We start from the raw sequence: 20,475 nt of genomic DNA on the forward strand, positions 1-20,475 counted from the left end.
GACCCCTCTTTGGTGCCAGATTGTGTCGTAATTTTAAAAAAAGGCCTTCAAATCGTTGATGAGGCTGCAGCTCCTGCTTACTATCTGCCAGCTGATTCGATTCAGTTCTTTATCCCACCCTCTTGGGTCTTTTGATTCCCAGTAGCAGTGCTCCTTCCTTCCGCTTCCCATGCCAAGTTACATGTATAAATGCCCTCTTTTAGATGGACCCTCAGTTTAGCCAGTATTGGAGAAAGGACCACATTTTTTCTCAACCTCAGTTGTCTCTTGATGTGGGGGGAGTATTACCATTTTTCCTTTTGTAGATCTTTTTCAACCTGTGCTCTAGAAAAATTTCAAGCTCCAGTTTTGAATCAGCTGTTGTTTGTGCTGATGGTTCACAGATCTCACAATAAGGGATATCAGGAGGGCATTCTCATCAGTTGGTCTCAGCTGGAGGGACCTGTGTGGTCTCTGCAGCTGGACGAAAGCCCCGAGCTAAATTTGAGAGAGAGCTCCTTTATACAAGCTATTTTATAAAACCAAAAAAGAGCCAAAATAAAGCTGTGATTAATCATTTTGCTAAAAATATTCATGAAAAAGTGTCCCAAGACATCCTATTGAGTACAATGCTCTTGATGGCCAGCAGTTGTCGGTTGTATTTAACACAAGATTTTGTCATGTTGTCGTCTGACTGGAGCCCACGCATGACATCACCATCACATTATGAAATAAATGTCATCTCCACACATCTTGTGCTCTGCTGATCTAGCTGTAATCACAACCTGTTTCTTGTTATAACACACAAAGTACAAGGAATGGACACTGTGCAGGAGTGTGCCTATGTGTTAGGACGCAGGAGCCTGGTGTTATGTTTGGTACGAAACCCCAAATAATGCATTACTTGTCAGTGCTTATGCATGAATTGGAATGGGATTCAAAGGTCCAAAAGTACACACTATTTTTTAAAATTCATGCTATTTTAGTCCATTTTTGCACATCCTAGTTAATCCATGACTGTATCTGCCTGCTCTTGCTGCTACCGCTATGGAAAATAATGACGCTGCTGTGCTTTTTAATGGCAAATTTCTCTTTAAAAAGCTCCCAGACATTTCAGTTGACAAGTCAAAAGTAATGTGCATTTTTTGTCAAAAGGAATTAAAATATTGCAGTTTAAGCTACCACCTACAAGCAAAGCATACATTTGCAGCTAATCAGACCGATGTCCGCAGGCAACCACAAGAGCCGCGAGAGCATTGTTTTGGACCTGTGGATGAAACTAAAATTAAAGAAGTTCGCTGTGCTTGCTACATATTTTGACCAGTCATATGTCTTAATGATAGTAGAACTTTTAAGCTTTATATAGTATGATAATCCATATCTAACTTTTTAGCCCTGTATACAATTTCATCTGGAAGCAAACAAGTGCTTGTGACCATGGAAAGGAATGCACTTCACCAGGCAGTAAACTTAGAACTGGAGTAAAGAAATACTATAGTAGACCAGATAGGCTACTTTGACTTGTAGCTAGATTTAGAAACATAGGTAATAGGTAGCATTGCTGACCATACACTTTGGCGTATGAAAGTTGACCTCAATTAAGTCAATTAGTCAGTTAAAGGTTTGTTCCATACAGTTTAAGTTAAAATTGTCGTTTCACTCAGAGGAATTGTAGTTGTTATCTTATACTCTTCAAAAACACAAGACATTATAAACCAGAGAGTGAGGTCATTCCGATGCAGGCTCTGGCATGTCTATGCCTGACGAAGGACATAATCTGGCCATAGCCATGCATTTGCAGGCCCAACATCCCAGGGAGGTGGATCAAAGTCTGGGCTCATGATTTAGGTCAGGCCCTGCCCCCTGACCTCCATCCACAGAGAGGAGGCTACGAGGCACGGTGGCCAGCCCCCCTTCCTCACACCCCAAGGGACTGTTAAATGATGGATGCTTGTTGGCAAAATGCATAGAGCCATGAGTGGCTGTCCATACCCAGCTAGCCAACATGAGAGCAGTCCTCTTGCTCTGTCAGAAAGACTGTACTTAACAACTAAGAGAGGAACACAACCCTCAGCTTTTTTCATGTGACACAAGTTCCTTCTGAGCCTCTTAGGGAGAAAAGTTCTTCAGTATAATGTTCAAATTAAAGGAATTAGCACTTTTCATATGCAGGTAAACGAGCGTCAGACTGATCAATAATACAGTAACGGGCTGAGGATAAAACGTTTGCAGATAGGCTACCCATTGTAACAAAGGATCAAACATAGTCCTCATTCAATAACTGCCTAAATGCGGGATGAAATCGACTAGTCTTGGTCTCGGTGCGCTCTGGTCTCGGTGTGCGCTCTGGTCTCGGGCATGGCTAAAGGGATCGCTTCACAACCACATACCCTGGAATCTACACTATGATTGGCTGCATAGGAGTGAGACATCTGAATGGTTACAGACATTGCCCTGCAGTCTCAAAAATTCCATTCACAAATGCAGTGAGGTTCACAAATTACAAACAGTTCGTAAAGGCAGACTGAACAGTCCGTATATAAATGTAACAAGATACAAGGCAGCCAAAGGTTGAAATAAAGCTCAACTAACTGCTGTACTGTCATTTTTAGATCGAAACTGGTTGATCTCCAGTGCTAACTTGGTATCTGGTGCGCACGAGAAAGTATCTGGTGCGCACGAGAAAGTATCTCGTGTACACGAGATATTTTCCCCAAAAAAATTTCTGCACGTCACTTTAGGGGCTCCGTATTAAATTAACTAAAATGAGCTGAATAAATAAATACAATTCTTACCTCTTCAGAAAGAAGAAGAGCCTATCTCCTCTCCGTCACAAAAACAGACACAACATTTCAGCAGAAACAAAGGAAGATAGCGGTTTCCTCTACCTCCCAGTAAAGTCACACACCTGTCCAGTCTGATCTCAGTCCAGCTTATGATTCATTCTACTACAGGGCAAACCAGTGGTCCCTGAGTATGACTGATACTGATAGGACCTATCATCATACGGATATGCATCAATAAGATTGTGTGACACACTGAAGAGAGCTTTAGGTTACAGTCTAACCCATGTTCACTGAGAGAATAGTGCTACCAGTGCAACTATTCACGTCATTGGTCAGGTGTGAGCATGTAAAAATGTAGCTTCATTCATTCAAGAGAACCATGGTAATCATGCAGCATACAGGTCTGGTGTCAGCAAAATTTCATATTGTTCTAAATGGATCACATTATTACATCACGTTTTTAAAGTTAACCACCTACCAGTCATACTACTTTACAACTCATTACTCACTGTAACCAGGAGATCCCCATGTGGTAGGAGGCACGTTTCCTACTTAAGCTATGCAAGTTCATGCGTTCTTCAATGAACCAATGCTGCAAGGAAAAACAAGGGCATGTCATGATGCTGTTGTGATTCAGAAGGGTTGAAAAGTTTTCCACGCAGCCAGAGTGGGAGAAAAGTTCTGTGGAGAGAGCTGGAGTGTGTCTCCCTGAAATGTCACGATGCTGAGGAAAGCAGAACAAAGACACAGCAAACACAAGCATTCACTGTTCACTGTGTGCATGTGCATACATGAATAAAGGAAGGAGAGCATACTGTATTTTAAACGCCTGATTGGACCAATCCTGTGTTACATCCAAATAGTAATACAAATAATAATAATAATGCATTTTATTTATAGGCGCCTTTCTTGACACTCACGGTCACCTTACAACATTAAAACAAACAGAGTTTAACAAACAGTAAATAAAACACAATTTAAAAAGTTTTAAGTGAATGGACAGTGGAGTTGTGGTCAGATGGAGTAAGCCAGTTTAAACAGATGAGTTCTGAGTTTGGATTCAAAATGTGGGAGTGAGTCAGTATTACGGAGGTCAGGTGGGAGAGAGTTCCAGAGCTGGGGAGCAGAGCAGCTGAAGGCTCTGCTCCCCATGGTTACAAGGCGAGCAGGGAGGACAGTGAGGTGGATGGAGGAGGAGGGTCTGAGGGTGCGGACGGGTGTGGCAGTATGGAGGAGGTCAGAGAGATATGGAGGGGCGAGGTTGTGTATGGATTTGAAGGTAAGGAGAAGTATTTTGTAGTTGATCCGGTCTGTGATGGGGAGCCAGTGGAGCTGTTGCAGGATGGGTGTGATGTGATGGATGGAGGCGTTGGGTGTGATCATACGTGTGAAATATCCAGTGTGCGACTTGATTTAAAAAAGATTGATGTGCTTTTTTATGAAAATTTGAGCATTTTTCAAGATTTAAATTTGTTGTTCATCGAAGTGGAAACTGGCTGGACAATTTATCTGAGCTCAGGTAGGCTTTTTTTTTCAAACATGTTTTTTGTGTGACACAGTTCTATTTTTAGGCCTGAAATGATCTGAGGAAAGGCTTTGTCTTTGATTCCTGTAAAGGTGGCTCTCTGTCTGGGCAATTAAACATGGCCAATCAGCAGCAGGCTGTCTCCCACTTCCTACTGTCTGTGGGTGGATATAACCAGGAGAAATGCCAGTAAAAGGGAGCAAGCAGTACTCTGCAACAAAAAAATAAGCCAGATTTGGAATCGCAGTTGGTGGCCCTGTGGGTCTTTGTGGGTTGATAGAGCACATCGCAGCTGCTACTTGTGCTGCTTTCTGGCCTCCTCTGGTCTCTGGCCTGCCACCTTTTCTGATAAGCATTTAGTATCCAGCTGGGGCTCATGCACAGCTGCCAGAAAACAGAGAGGCTCATCTTTTGGGTGGCTGGTAAGCAACTGATAAGAATTGCTTAATATTATTAATATTGCAGACTTAAAGCTGCTGTTGGTAGGAATGGTGTAAAAAAACGTTACCTCTTTTTTGTTGGGTTTGTGCCCAACAAAAAAATTGAATATCGGTACTCATCTGTAAGTGGAGTAATTTGAGACTCTTGCAAAATCTCTGCATTTTCCAATGCCTTTATATCAAGCAATGTTATTCTTCCCCTCGTTCCTGTTATGACGGACCAATCATAGCTAATCTCCAATCCTCTGTCTTGATTGGTTAAGGGGCGGCCCGTACTACGTCCTCCGATTGGTTATGAGTCCGGCACTATCATGACTGCACATGCCGGTCTGTGTTGGGGGGCTAAGAGGAAATCTGGTTGAGAGGGATAGTGTTGACATTCGAAGTCCCTCTCTCTGAAAAGATGTTTACTCTGTGACTACCAACAGCAGCTTTAACTGTTTGGAAATGTAAAATAATACAATTTTAAACATGCAATGGATAACGTGATTATTCGCAAGTAACTAGTGAAATTCTGTGATCGATCATGATTATAAAATTGTTTGTATGACAGCCCCAATGTAAACGTATACTGTATCATAAACCAAATATACATTTAAGATAACAGTATCAGAAGAATGGGATACTTCATCAGATTAAAAGTCTTGTATCTGATCACCTAAGTCTACATGAGGTTATGTGACAGTGTGCTAAAGCTGTTAACTACACCAGCATCAACTTTTTCTTAACCTTTGCGATGTAATCGTTTCAACACACACATTGTCACGGGCTAAAGCAAGAAAGAGAGGCCATTGTTACAACCAGACTAGATAATAAACATACTTCTATAGAGAACACAAATGGTAAAAAGTATGTGGCTGCTCAAATAAACCATTAACTGGACCAAAGCCGAAACTAACAGATAAAGATCTGTCTGCTGATTGGGACATGTACACACAGGGCCTTCAAGAGGGACTGGTGATTCTGAAGAGTCATAAATGCTCACAACATGCTTCACAACAGTGAAGACTGCTTTGTCTCCTTGGAGATGAAAAGGGGACAGGCCCTGTAAATCAAACAGAGTAAAAATGGAAGCTGATTCACATTAGTGATGGCTAATTAGCTCATAGCAATGATGGCTGGAAGCTGTCAGCAGCTTGATGGTGCTGTTCATCTCTCAAATAGGACCTCTGAAGACTCGGGGAAAGATTCAACTTCTGTTTCCACAGCTCATTTTATATTTCCCCACTGACTACTGAAAATGTCACACTTTCAGATCTGTTACTTTGCACAACAGACGAAAAATACCAATGTGAGTGAAGAGTACACATGAGCACAAGATGACCTCTTGTTGTTTGCCTCATAAAAACTCTTGTTTGGTTTCTTGTCAAACATGCAACTAGCAGCTGCTGAGCTGCTGCTCAGTAATGCAGTCTGGGTAAAGCTTCTGACTCTTTCCAACCACTGCATCAGCTCTTTCCATTGCCTGCAGAGGAAGGAGCAGTCAGGAGGTCCCTCAGCGTGGATGATTCATTCTGAAGGCAGATTCATGTCAAGAGGACTTTTAGTCGGGTAATAAAGGGAACATGTTCTGTCAGGTCTTTGAAATTCAAATCATGTCTTCCATTTTGTGTTTCACTGAAGGCTTTGAAAGTTCTCATGAAAGGAGAGAAACAGAGATGGGACCGACAAATACTGAAGGAGGGGAGAAAGGCAAAATCATCTTCATCCTAAAAATAGATGACAGTGCTAAACAGAAAAAGATGTAAAATAGTGAAAAGCTGCTCAACTAAAGCCTGTCTAAGGCTTTGATTTCTATAGGAATATGGCTATTTATATGCTAGAACAGACATTTAAAACCTGCAGAAGTTTGCCACATGCCTTTTTTGTAGATACTATGAGAAAGGACTGAAAAGTAATATAACAAATGACCAGAAAGATAATCATTATTTAAAGTTTTATCCAAGGGCCTCCAAAATTACATGAATTCAATTTTCCTGTATATTTGGGTGATATATTAACTCAGTGTAGATAGTACAAAAAAATCAAAGCATCAGAAAAATCTTGACAGAAAAGGAACAGGGCCAAAAATGGTCATGATCTTCAGGTCCTGAGGCGGCATTAAAAACTATCACGACTCTGTAGAATTCAATGCATGTGCTCCAAATCACTTCTATGTACCATTGTTTCTGAAGACACTTTGCCACTGCATCCACAAATGTAAGTTAAAACTTAACCATGGGAAGGGGAGACTATATATTCTGTAAATACGATCTAAAAATAAAAAAAATCAGTCAAGATGGACTGAGGAGAACCTGAAAACTGTCCTATGGTCTGACAAATCAAACATGACATTCCTCTTTGTAATCATGGACACCACACCCTCTGCTCTAAATACATACATACATAATATACATACTGTATATATAAATGGAATCCAAACCTTCATTCCTTAAAGGTAGAAGGCAGTAGATGTTACATGTTGATTTCCAAACAAAGGTTCAAAAGCACTAAAAAATGTACATAACTTAAATAATTTACTTAAACAGGTTTTAGTTCATTATTTGTTGCTCGGTTTGTTAAGCAGTGTGTCCTTTTTAATAGTATCAGTCAGTTATGGTTTTGTCACATGTATGCATGTGAAGCAAGGACAGAGGGTGAGCAGTCAGTTTGCTTCGACATGAAGACACATTCAAAAGTGATGTGACTACACAGCCAATGGTTTCACTTGTAAGATATCAGTAGAGCCATTACAGGGCTTCTGCTGAACATGTATCTTTCAGTAGATGTCTCCCCTTGCATGTCGACATCCACTAGTGATGGTTAATCCACTGACAATCAGGGAGAAACCAAGGTGTCGATTTTGTCTGCTGCTCATTGTTTTGACTTCTGTTGGCAAGTGAAAAACTGGCTCAGTTTTGCAAAAGGGTGAAGGCTTATGGTACTAAAATAGAGACAGCATGTGTCTTAAAAGCTATCCAGAGTGACTGGTAATGGAGGATAGATTATTGAACTAACCATATGGAGATATTTCTGGAAAAGCTTAAATATTCTTTTAGAGTACACTTAAGAAACTGACGAATCGTTTTTTTTTTTTATCAGAATAAAGGAAACTGCAGCTTATGACCCATTATCAGGAAATAACAATTTGACCAATCATTACAACTCCAATCCGTATGCACTTTGAAACAGCCTAATGTTACTATTGACAGATTGGACACACACCATCAAGTTTAGACCGTCCTTTTTTTGGTTTGTTCGATTGAAGCTCTGCACAGATGCTTTACATTTTATACAAAAGTCCCATGAATGGGATTGTCAGGTGCCCACCTGGTGGGGTGGGCATGCAGTCAAAACCTGGTGGTAGTGCTGTTTGGGTTATGGTGGCTATTAACAGCAAGTTAGTTGGCTTTTCAGTCGGGCAAAGACACCTGCTGAGGGTGTATTTAACCAGAGTTAGGAGTTCAAATTGTACAACTTCTGTTATTTTTCGTAACCCTCCATGTATGTAGCCGAGACCTCGTTTGACTCGCAGCCCTGGCATAAATGGGGAGATGGAGTGATCAAAATTGTTCTAGACGAGTGGTGCCCAACCAGTCGATCGCGATCAAACTGTCGAGACTGATACCCCGTCGATCGCAAGACGCTTGAAAAACTTTTCCCCATCTAATAACTTGGCATCATTTGGTGTATTTGTGCCCGTTTGTTCCAAACACATCCTTACACACCTGAACACATCACAGGAAAAAACAAACCTAACGTCAACGCATCCTAGTTTAGCTATTTCCTACCTGTTGCACTAGGGTGGCACTATGGGTACGTTGCCTAGCGACTCAAGGTAAACCTGTCAGGGCATGGGTGGGATTGGAAGGTGACAGCTGTCCATCATTCAGTTAGCCAGCGTCCTTTTCACAGCACGAAAATGGCACGGAGTAAACCAGCGAAGATGTATTATTTTCACCCCAAGTGAGAGGAGGACTATATTTTAGTTTTCTTGAATTCAAATTCCATTTGCCTCGTCTGCAAACCAAGCGTGGCCTTGCCGAAGAAGGGGAACTTGGAGCGGCATTTTAAGACAGTGCACAAACGCTATGAAACAGACTTCCCAGCCAAAACAGCTCTACGTAGACAGAAAGAGTGCCAGAGATCCCACTAAGGTAGACACATGTATTTTTGCCTTTCTAACTTCTAAAAGTACCCCATATTTGACCTTTATGTGGTTTACTTCTGTTTCTGCTGTGGATAATAAATATTGAGGAAGGCTTCTACTGCAGACCAGTACCTCTCTCTGTGTGTTTTATATAACTGCAGTAGACCTCGGCACACTGACAGCTTAAAAAGTAGATCTTGGTTCGAAAAAGGTTGGGCACCCCTGTTCTAGACAGTATTGAAAATATAACTTTACAGACAGATAAATGTATTTTAAAAAAAAAGCACAATATCTAGGATCCGAACATAGCATTCCCAACAGATACTTTGACAGTAGGGATGACCACAATTAATCGATTATCGATTAATTGATTGTTAAGAAATTACTCGAAACACACTTTTTTGTTATCAATTTTCCGTCACGTGGAACAAACATCATGTGGTCTCATATTACACTCATCTATCAGGGAGGTGTTTTAAGTTTAAAGCATGTTTGGATGTGAATCAGCTGTTAAAGGTGTTGCGCACAGTGGAGACGCTCAGCTGGCGGCTGCGGCTGTGCGTCAGGTCTCCACGTGCGCTTTTTAAAAGAGGATCAATACAAAACTGCTGCCAACAACAACACGGACACAAAGGTTGACAGCATTAAACAGGATATTTCCCATCTTTGGATACAAAGGCAACAGACAGGTGGGAAATTCAGGTACGCTACGTTTACAGACCAGCAACATCAGAGCCGTCTGGGGTTTTCTCCAGCGGGACTGATTATGACCCGGTTGCGCTCCCGGCTGACACCTGACTGAATACGCATGTTTATTTTTCTCAATAAGAACGAGTAGACAGAAAACTGGACACTGAGAGTCTGAAGTACTTTTCTGTTAGTATTATGAGCCTTCACTTTATAAGATTATGTCCGCGGAGAATATTTGAATGAGCCTGATCGTTGATATTCTGCGTGTCAAACGTGTGCCCGTATTCAATACCGTCAGTTATTTGCATTTTGTTGCTGCAGAAAATAAAATTTAGGGGGAAAACAACCTATTTGGCATTGTTTTTGACATAAGAATAATAATGTTTTTTTATCAATTAATCGATAATTGATCGTTAACATTTCCAAAAATCGATCACGGAAAATACTTAAAATGTACATCCCTAGTTGACAGGTATTTTAAATGTGCCACACCTAGCTGGTTTATTAGCCATAGCCTACAAGCTGATATCAGTAGTCGCAGGGAATAGAAATTGTAGTCGGTCAATGGTGCATGTTTTTATGTAAAATGCATCAAGATTTACTCTATCTTAACTCCACAGACTGTTTGCAATGCAGGTTATGGAGCATTTGCCGAATCATCAGAACAATAGACACACACACACACACACACACACACACACACACACACACACACACACACACACACACACACACACACACACACACACAAACACACACACTGTCTGTCTTTTAATAGAAATGTGGTTTTCAAAAATAACCATCTTACTTCACACATAAGAAATGGAACCCAGAAATCCTAAGTGCATCACATTATAGACAATTATGGCTCTACAAACCACATTACTGCAGTGCTAAATCTGTTCTAGTGACTTGTATACAGAACAAGCAGGCTTGTAAGTGCCTGTAAGACATGAGGTAATGGCCCTGTAAGAAATCCACCATAACACCTCTCCAAGCAGTTTCACAGGTATCAATGGCAAATAAAGAGTTTCAAAAGTGCGAATGAAAACATGGGTGAGAGACCTGGCAGCTGTCTGGCAGTTGTTGTTTTTTTATTTCCTCATGGTCTGCTCGATCCCAAAATGCAAAGCTGCAACACATTGACACAGTTTCTCTCAAACTGACATAACCTAAGACTTGTGTGCCTTACAAAGAAACACTTTGTAGCACCACAGTCCAGTCATAGAAATAGATTATAAGTAGAAAATCCATGAGGTTCTGGACTTATGAATTATTGATGACCATCGGAAACATGACAAAGCAAAGTGTCGAAGTTCATGTTTGGAGCAGCAGGAAGGAGGAACTGAAAAGATTCAGAAAGAACAGCGAGAATAAAGGATTTCATTAGCTACAGTTAACAGTAAACAGATAGCCAATTAACAAGTTGGAGCCAGTCTGAGTGAGTTCACACATCAAACAGGGCTGAGGCATGTAACAGGTTTTCACCTGTGAGCAGTGAGATGCAGGCTGACTGGAGCAGCTGGAACACAATGATTTTATTTGAGTATGACTTTTAGATTAAAGCTGAACTCACTTTGCATCTCTTTTCAGAAGCTGAAACTCTAAAACAATACTGTCATTATATATCATATTTGCAAAATAAGCTGCAGAGTAAATACAAATGTAAGTCAAACTTTCTAAGCACTGTGATTAAAATGATAAATCCTATGAACAGTGGGTACTTTTTGTTCTATAAAATGATCACATCTCAGGTCTTGCTTTTATGAGTTGGCCTGAGTGGGAAGGGCTCAATTGTCCCAAACACTGATATTCTGCTGTAACTGAGCCTTGGAAATTAAGAATGTATCCGCCCTCTATAAGAAAGCAGGAACAATGAGGTACCCAATAGGATAACAATTCTCCTTTCAATTATTTAACACAGTGTTTATCTTAAGTGTGTAATCAATCATTACACAAGCCCCATGCATTATTGTCTTAGCAAGCTGTGACATTCATTGAAAATCTGTTTTCCATGTGTATTCATTTATTTATTTATCTATTTCTGGTGAAAACAAGAAAAACCTGCAGCGTTTGTGTCTGTGTGTCTTTGAATGATCTTCACTCTTATAGTGATAATATTCAGGGGGTCAAGGATATTTGTTTGAATGAGTGTGCATCCATTCTTTGGTTGTTTTCAACTGCAAAACATTTTGTCAAGATAATGTGTTTTTTGATAACAACTTGCTCTGAGGCTATATTCATCAATATGCATGTGTGAGTTTCATGACCTTGAGAGAGTAAACAGATGAGATGAGCTATTTCTTTCCTCTTTCCCCTATGCTGAGTGGGTTTACTCACACAGCTACTGTGGTATTATTACACGGGACCATGCCCAGCTTATGGTATTTAAGGCTGAGTATAAGGAATTCTAATGGCATAAGAACCTTCACTGAAGTTCACTGTAAGCTTCAGGCACATCAAAAGAGGTGTTTGATATAATGCAAATTGATGATTAATCTGTATGGCAACTGCAACTGTACAAAGCTCAAAAAGAGTCTCTTTCAAGTATGTTGTGCCTGATGCACGTCAACTAAACAGCAAAGCACATCTTCGATTAATTACTAAGACAGGAGATTATGGCCTGCCAGCAAAACAAAGCATACATTTTAAAGACGTTTTCAGGAGATGGGTTGCTGAAATGTTGTCATGTTGTGTCATTCTAACTTGTGATGTTTTCTCCTTTTAACCTTTCCGGGCTTTATTATCATTGACATTACTGATGCAGAGCAAGAAAATAAGAAGTAGTCTGGCACTTGCTATGACAGGCCCCAAAAGATTCAGATTTGTGTGTACAACATTTTGTGTAGAACATTTTTCTGAACAAAATTATGTTGTTGTTTTTTATTACAAGATATTCCTTTTCCAAAACTAATAGCCAGAAAACAAAGCTGGAAGAAATGTGTTGAACAGTTCATTTTCTATTCAAATGAAAGCCACCTCTGCTGCTTTTACTTTTCTTTAACCTTTATTGGGACAAGATTAGTGTCATTGAGATGAGATATCTCTTTTCCAAAGGAGACCAAGAAGTGCAGCAACACAAAGTTTCAATAAAAAAAAAGGACAAATAGTTAAACTCATACAGAACATTTGAAAAAAAAATTAAAAAGATTAATTCAGATTCACAATGAATTATGTCTTTCAACATTAAAAGACAGGAAAAGTAGTCCTGAATGTTTCCCATAATAGCTTTTAAATGAAGATGTACCAATGCTCCAGCTGGGGCATTCTTAAAGCAGTCCAATTAAAAATATAAAATACAAATGTGAATCAGAAAACCACTGTTTGTAATAAACTTCAGTGCACCAGTACCCTCAGTAAAAACAAGGTAAAATCAGCCATCATTTTAAAACAAGACAGGAATCATCTGTCACATTGGGGGAAAGATTTAAGGAGGACCCAAGTGGAGATTTTAAAATAAAAAGGTTTTAATCTACAAAAGGTACAAACAAAACTCACTGAAATGTCAAAAAACTAAATCCAAAAGGAAACGCTGGGGAAATACAGGGACACAGAACACAGGAGAGACAGACACAGGGATGATGAACAGTGATCCAACCAGGGACAGGGGAAACAGAGGAACTAAATACACAGAGTAATCAATACAGGTGTGGAACACAGGACACAGGTGAAACTAACCAGGGTAATCACAAAAGAAGGGAAACACACAAGGGCAGAAAGCAACTAAACTGGAAACATAGGGATCAGAACTACAAAACAGAGAACAGAAGACAAGACTAAGAAACACAAGAAAGTACAACAAGAGACATGGATCACAAAACACACAAGGGACACAGAGAATAACTGATACAGAATAAACACAGGAGAAACCAAGGCATGAAACACATGGAAAAACTGAACTAAACATAGACTCATGACATCATCAGTAATGAGAAACACAGGTAATACATTAAAGTTCTAACATGCCATCAGTAAAACAAGATATAGGACAACAAGATAAAAAAAGATCCATAAATACTCAATACATGATAAAGAGTTTGTCTCTACAGCATCAATGCTATATTACTGTGACTTGTTGATATCACAAATGGCTACTGGGAGAAAGCTGCTTCTAAATCACTTTGTTTTACAGGCTGGCACTTCATACCTACATCCAGTGCATGGAGAAAGTCATTAGATTAGAAGTGGTCAAGTGGAGATAAACATAAGATGTTCTCTCTCCCTAGATTTCCTTTCTAGCAGTCATCCTCAGTTGCTTGTGTCCCTTATTTCTTCCCTTCAGTGCCTGTGTTCTTACAAATGTGATGGAAATTTTGAGGAAATAATTGAATTGCTGGTTATAAATGAATCTATTTTACAGCTGTTTAACAGTGAAGGAACAAATAATCACTTGCACTACCTTGGAATTAAAATCGAGATGCATCTTTGAAAATCAATATCTATTTTCTACCGGTCTTTTTTTTTTTTTTACTTTTCTCATCTTCCTTACGTTGCTTTTAATGTCCAATAAAGCCATGTTGATATTGGTTTCAAAGATGGCTGCCTGGGGGGCAAGAGGTTGTAATAACAGCTTGAAGGCATGTCTTGACCTGAGTCTGCCACTCCTGCAATACCAAACCAAGATGAATGGTGCCACATGCGGGAAGCACATGAATAATTCCCAGTGATCTTCCTCTGGCCTAAATTGGCCTGTATCCGCCATGCCTTCACCAAAGGACAGAGACTGAACTATTAAACCCATCCAAAGAAGACCGTCTCCGATGAAGATAACAGGAAGCTGACATCAGTTCATTATTTTCCATCAGCTATTTAAGAATGTTAAAATTCAATTTATCTTAGACTCATTACATGCAAACTACAATTTTTCAAGTGTTTTTGGATTTTAACTGAACTATGACTATTACATTTAATATATCAAAATATTAGAATATTTTATTTCGAGTTTGAGTAAGTTACTATTCAAGCAGCATAAATACTGTGTATCCCTCATTCTAGTTCAGTACACACAACCACAGTCATGGGGAGGACTGCTGAGGATAAAAGCCACAGAAGGTCATTGCTTAAAAGGTCTGCTGTTTGCAAAGAATCAAAGCATATTAATGGAAAGTTGACTGGAAGGTTAAACCAACCAACAGGGATGACTGCAGCCTTAGGAGGATTGTCAAGAAAAGTCCATTCTAGAACTTTGGTTAGCTTTTTAAAAATTGGACTTAGGCTTGTGTCAGTGCACCAGTGCTTAGCCGTCCTCTTTGCAGATGACAATTGGAAGTCATGGTCCTAAAGTCAGGAGGAAGAGTGGAAAGGCACAGGATCCAAGGTGTTTGAAGTCCTATGTGAAGTTTCCATGGTCTGTGATGATGTTGGGTACCATGTTATCTACCGGTGTTGGTCCACTGTCTACCAGGAGATTTAAGGACACATCTTGCTTCCATCTGCTGACAAGCATTATGGAGATGCCAATTTCCTTTTCCAACAGAACTCAGCACCTGCCCACAGTGCCCAAACTACCAGCAAACGGTTTGCTGATGGCGTGATACACCTGTGTTTGATTGGCCCGCCAACTTGGCTGACCTGAACCCCATGAAAATCCAAACATAGTATTCATGTGTATACCAAGGGTACTTTAACAAATTCTTCTGATGTCTTCATTAAGGATTTTTTTTAACAGGTTATTTAGAGAGATTTATTCATCTATCCAGTGATACATTTTGCTTCATCAGATTTTAATGCATATAACTTTTTGTGGAATCTTATCTCATCATTACTTTGTTAAGATTGTCATTTTTCTGGACAAAAAAATTATAAAGCTCTAAAAATAATTTAAAGTTCTTATCCGTAGCCAATGTTTTCTGATATGGGTATCTCTGGTTATATTTTCAAATACTTTGCTGTATCCTCTTAAAGCGTCTGGGCTTATGAGTGACTCATGCAAGTACAAAAAAAATCCTCTGGTAGCATAGTGAAGTAATTTTGTAGTCATCTGCACTGTTAATAAATCTAATCACTACAGCCCAACAGTATGTTCTTCTTTCAACCTCAGCCACTCAATTTGTGGGATCCAATCTTTTTCCAATTGTACTCATGTATCATTAAAAGTCAGTGGTGCTTCTGGGAAACTGTGAGCCTTTCAATGCAGATATCCTCAAAAGATGTTTGCAATATTAATACAATATTATGAATAGAACACATAATTTAGATAAATACAATAAATATAATAAGGTAAATGATAATAAAGTAGCTAGAGCTTGGATTTTACTCATGCTTGCTCTTTGATTAACCCAGATTCCTATTCCTCAAATGTTATATATACATCTATTGAAACAGTAATTTAAATAGTTTTAGTTTAGCTAAAGATCCTTATACACTTTTTTTTATTATAGTTTTAAAAACTTAAGAATATATTCACCTTTAAACTTACTGAGCAACTGTTTTTTGAAATATCATTTTAAAGTAAGAAGAAATCAGAAAAAGTGAGGTTGCTCATTGGGTAATTGGCTGTCATAATGAGTCATCTGCAAATAAGAATGGTAGTGCTTTTGAAGCTGAGTTCAAATAAATTGCCAATGTCAAAAAATTGTGTTTCTGGCATATCATAGTTTACAAATGAACAAACCTAATCTGGGCTTTGAGGAACATTGTTACACAACAGTTTTGAAAATCCTGGAAATCATTTTATTCATGCGGATTTGCAGCGGGGAGGAATGCTTGACATGTTCACTGGAGAAGAGCAAACTTCTGCAATATTTTTCTCTAATCAGCTTTGTTGTGGTAAAATCCCCTGAAATGGATGACAGAGACATGCTCTCTCTGCAAATCAGTTTAAAAGGAGATGACAGATGGAGACAGGGGTTGCTGGGGAAAAGTGTCTCATCAGTCTTCCCTCTGCCAGGGTGACAGGTGTATGAAGCTGTCATATTCATTTGCTCTACTCTTCGCTCTTTTCCTCCACTCACAACTCAATCCACACCAGCCTTCTTTGGCCCACTTAAATGCTGGATTTGTGTCATGATCTTCAAGCAAGTCTTGAAACTTCAATCTGTATGATTACTGTACAGAAATCCTGTCTATTGTTAAAACTCTGACTAACCTAAAATCAGTTTGGTCAATTCATTGATGGTTCTAAGTCAGTATTGATCCTTCTTATTGAATATAGTGATGTGAGACTTGCACTTTAAGTAGTAGTTGTTTGTTTAAAGAATTCTGCGCTTGCATTCTGAACTAAGAATCATTGCATTTTAAAAATCTTTTTTTGCTGGAAAAGGGCAAGCTGGTTCAGTGCAAAGGAAAAAAAAACAAGCAGTGCTAAAAGTCACCAATCATAGCGTTAAATTTAATTTCTTGTTTAATCTTTATCATAATTTGATTAGATTATATTCAACTTTATTGTTATTGTGCATGTCAAAGGTACAAACAATGGAATACACATTACATCTAACCAGAAGTGCTTAAGCAGTCATTAAACAACATAAGATACAGAATTATAAAATTATCATTCCTCTGTCTCTTAAGCTTTCTAACACTGAACATCTTCTTTATTTCTTTAAGCATTTTTCCCTTTTAGTTCCTGCTTAGGCATCAGTGTTCCTCACGTTCTTTGGCTTAAATGTGACTCTACCAAATGTAATATTTTGGTATTGGCCCTTGAAACCTGAAAATATACTTCCTGACCCCTACTTATTTTACCAGGTCGTTTATCAGAATCCTTCCAGGAAATTCATTGTGCAGTTAGAAATGTTCACCTTTCACCAGTGGCAGCAACAGGCATTTTTTTGCTGGTGTTATGGGGATGCTCATCTTAATAGCGGTAGTGCTCTCAAATTTAAGATATTTAGATTAATGTTCTGCCAACAATCCATGCGCACAAGCACACGTATGCACATAAACATACCTAAAAACGCCTGTGCACAAACATACCTATGCACATACACACTGGTGCATTAACACACGTCCCGTGACATTTATAATGTCTTTGGCAATATTTCTTGGCCCCTCCCTGGTGCAGCATATGCCTTTCATTGTTTGATATTTTATCCCCACATTGCTAAACACCTGCACATGGAAGAAAGACATTAACACTTATCTCGAGAAAATGTGGAAGGAGTTTGATTCCCATCTTTGATAGCGGTGGTGCTACAGAAAACTTAGCAATAGAGATAGCATTTTACCTCCATAAGGAAGAGAAAGCATAGAAATAACAGATAACTTTAACTTTACCCTGACACAACACACATGCTGCAGGGTACAGTCAATGGCAGGAAGCAGAAAACCACTGAATTCATTCAAAAACATTTTACATCTTTGTTGTACAGCCATTACTTTACCATAACAACAGAACAAGCACATATTTTTATCACTTTCCTTCAGGATAGCTTGGAGGAGGTTAGAGGTTAGAAGCACAGATGCAAACCCTTAAGACACACAGACATCACTGCATCGTGCAGTGCCTATTACCCCTGTCAGTGACAACTTGAAATTTAGTTAATCAAAAAAACATTATTTTTGCATAGATGTATTTGTTCTTAGATTTTGCAGTGACTTGTCCAAAAACACAAAACTGTGGTGTTATTAAGAATATATAATATGAATTATTCTTTAAACAGATAAACAGATATTTTTTCTTTCACCTGCCTGCATGTGTTATGTTGTGAATTTGGCTTGATCAGCGAGGATCAGTACACATGTCCTACCTCACATTGCCATAATCTAGATAAATGATATAAACTACCTGGCAATTTGGCCCTCTAGCTGCACACAGCCCACTCTGCATCCATTCAAGAACCTGATGAGTGTGGGTCTGTCCTAGTCCATCATACTGACTGGGAACATCCTCTAATGTTGCTTTGAATGTCACAAATGTTTTGTTTTTGTAATATTATTATGATTATGATTATGATTATTATTATTATTATTATTATTATTGTTGTTGTTGTTTTTGTTATTATTATTATTATTATTATTATTATTATTATTATTATTATTATCAGTATTATTATTATTTATTTATATTTTTGTTATTACTTTTATTATTATTTTGTTAACTTATTCTGTCAACTATGTTTACCATTGCAGTTGGTTAATAAGAATCTGACAGAGACACATCAGTAGTGCTGATTCAAGTGTAGTTTAAAATCTGGTCTGTGACCTTGGACGGTGTCTGCTACTGCCAACCTGATGGCAGATAGTCACCTCATCAAAGATAGTGCAATCGATCTGGCTTGACTCACTAAGCCTCCCGCTGAAACCAACATTCAGTAAAAATGAAGTGTGATTTCTGGTTCTGCAATCATTCACATGTTTTTAATTGATTTACTAAGCAGTTAGTACTCCTGAAGGCTCAGGGTCTGACTGAAAGGATGATCATTACCGGATTAAGTAATTAGAAGTATGACCACAATATACCTTTGAAATAATCTGACAGCGGCTGAAGCTTGATGTCAAAGTAAACTTGTTCATTGGTTCCTAATGAACCAAATTCAATCCTTTGACATTTTCACTATTGTGACAAACGCTTTGAGGACAGTATAATCCTACTCATTAACCAGTTTTCTGTCAGTTACTCACAGCTCTGAAAAATGTTGACATCACCCACAATCATGAAAATATGTTCTTTGTCTTTTCAATGCATATTTGGCATCGCTGTTATCTCCTGGGCAAACACAGCTTCAAGAGGGAAAGTACAATACATATTATGCTGAACTGACCTGTTATTGTCTCTGGATGATCAGAGCTCCATTCTGATTAAATATATTTGAGTATTTTCATTTATTGACATGAAAGCTCTTTGTAAGGTATTTCATCGACTTCAGTGGTGTTGACAAGCAATTTCCTCTAGAGGGCACTCCCCCTCTGGTTACAGGTGAGACCACTTTCAGTAAGATCTGTCAGTTGAATCAATGCACAATTCTTGATCATGAAGCACCAAGATATGGTTATTGATTACTCCAGTTTAATTTAACACAAACTAATCTTTATATGGAATGGAAGCTGATTCACATCATTGTTCTGATTCTAGGTGCTATACATTTATGTTATCATTAATGCTTCTGCTGGGTATATTTATTTCTTTTCAGTAGGAAAGATTGTCTGCAGAGACTCTAAGTATGGCTGACAGTCACCTCAGGTTTACAGGATTATTACATTGCAGAAAAACAGTATCTTGTAAATGCTTGACAGTTTGTTACGAGTGCAGATTCTCAGATTTGATTGCTTTAGGCAATGTCTGCTGTTATATTTGTGTTTGTTTTGATTGTTCGTTTTCTCTTTCTTTATGAATGTATTTGGTGAGAAATAGAGTCTTTGTCTGCTCTGAGGCCACAGAGAATAAGTTGTTCTCTGTCGTGTTTAGCATAATAATATATTTTTGTTGCAAACAAACAGCTTTTGTGAAGACTTCACTCCTGTTTACACCATACATTACTCTCAGCAGCTCGTCTGTTGTATGGCTGTTAGCGAGGCTTACCTTGGAATTACGAAGCTATAATGTATACACTTTTATCAGGTCTAGTAAATACTGAAAGTATCTATTATCAATATACTCCGAAATGTATCTGCTTTAGTAACATTAATGTTATATTTGTTCAATGAGTGATTTCTGGTGCTGCAAAATTGAGGGATGTATATGATCTGAAAGGGTAAAGTCAGCTCTTCTTTAAGAAAATAAAATTAGCTATTTTCATTTTCAATTAAGTATTGAGTTAGTACATTTTTAAGACAAGGGGAGAATAAAGGGGGGGGTATATTTGTGTTCTATTGTTGGCGGAGACCACTTTTAACTGCTTGTAACAATAGTGCATCCATCTTATTCAAAAAAGAAAAACAAGAAAGAAAAGAAACACCATAATGGAGGAAAATAACTGTCCATGTGTCCTCTTCCCGCAGAAAAAACTGAATCAGGATGATTGTTAGCGACCAGCGTCTTTTATTTTC

The sequence above is a fragment of the Notolabrus celidotus genome, chromosome 1 (assembly GCF_009762535.1).
Source record: "Notolabrus celidotus isolate fNotCel1 chromosome 1, fNotCel1.pri, whole genome shotgun sequence".
NCBI classification, from domain to species: domain Eukaryota; kingdom Metazoa; phylum Chordata; class Actinopteri; order Labriformes; family Labridae; genus Notolabrus; species Notolabrus celidotus.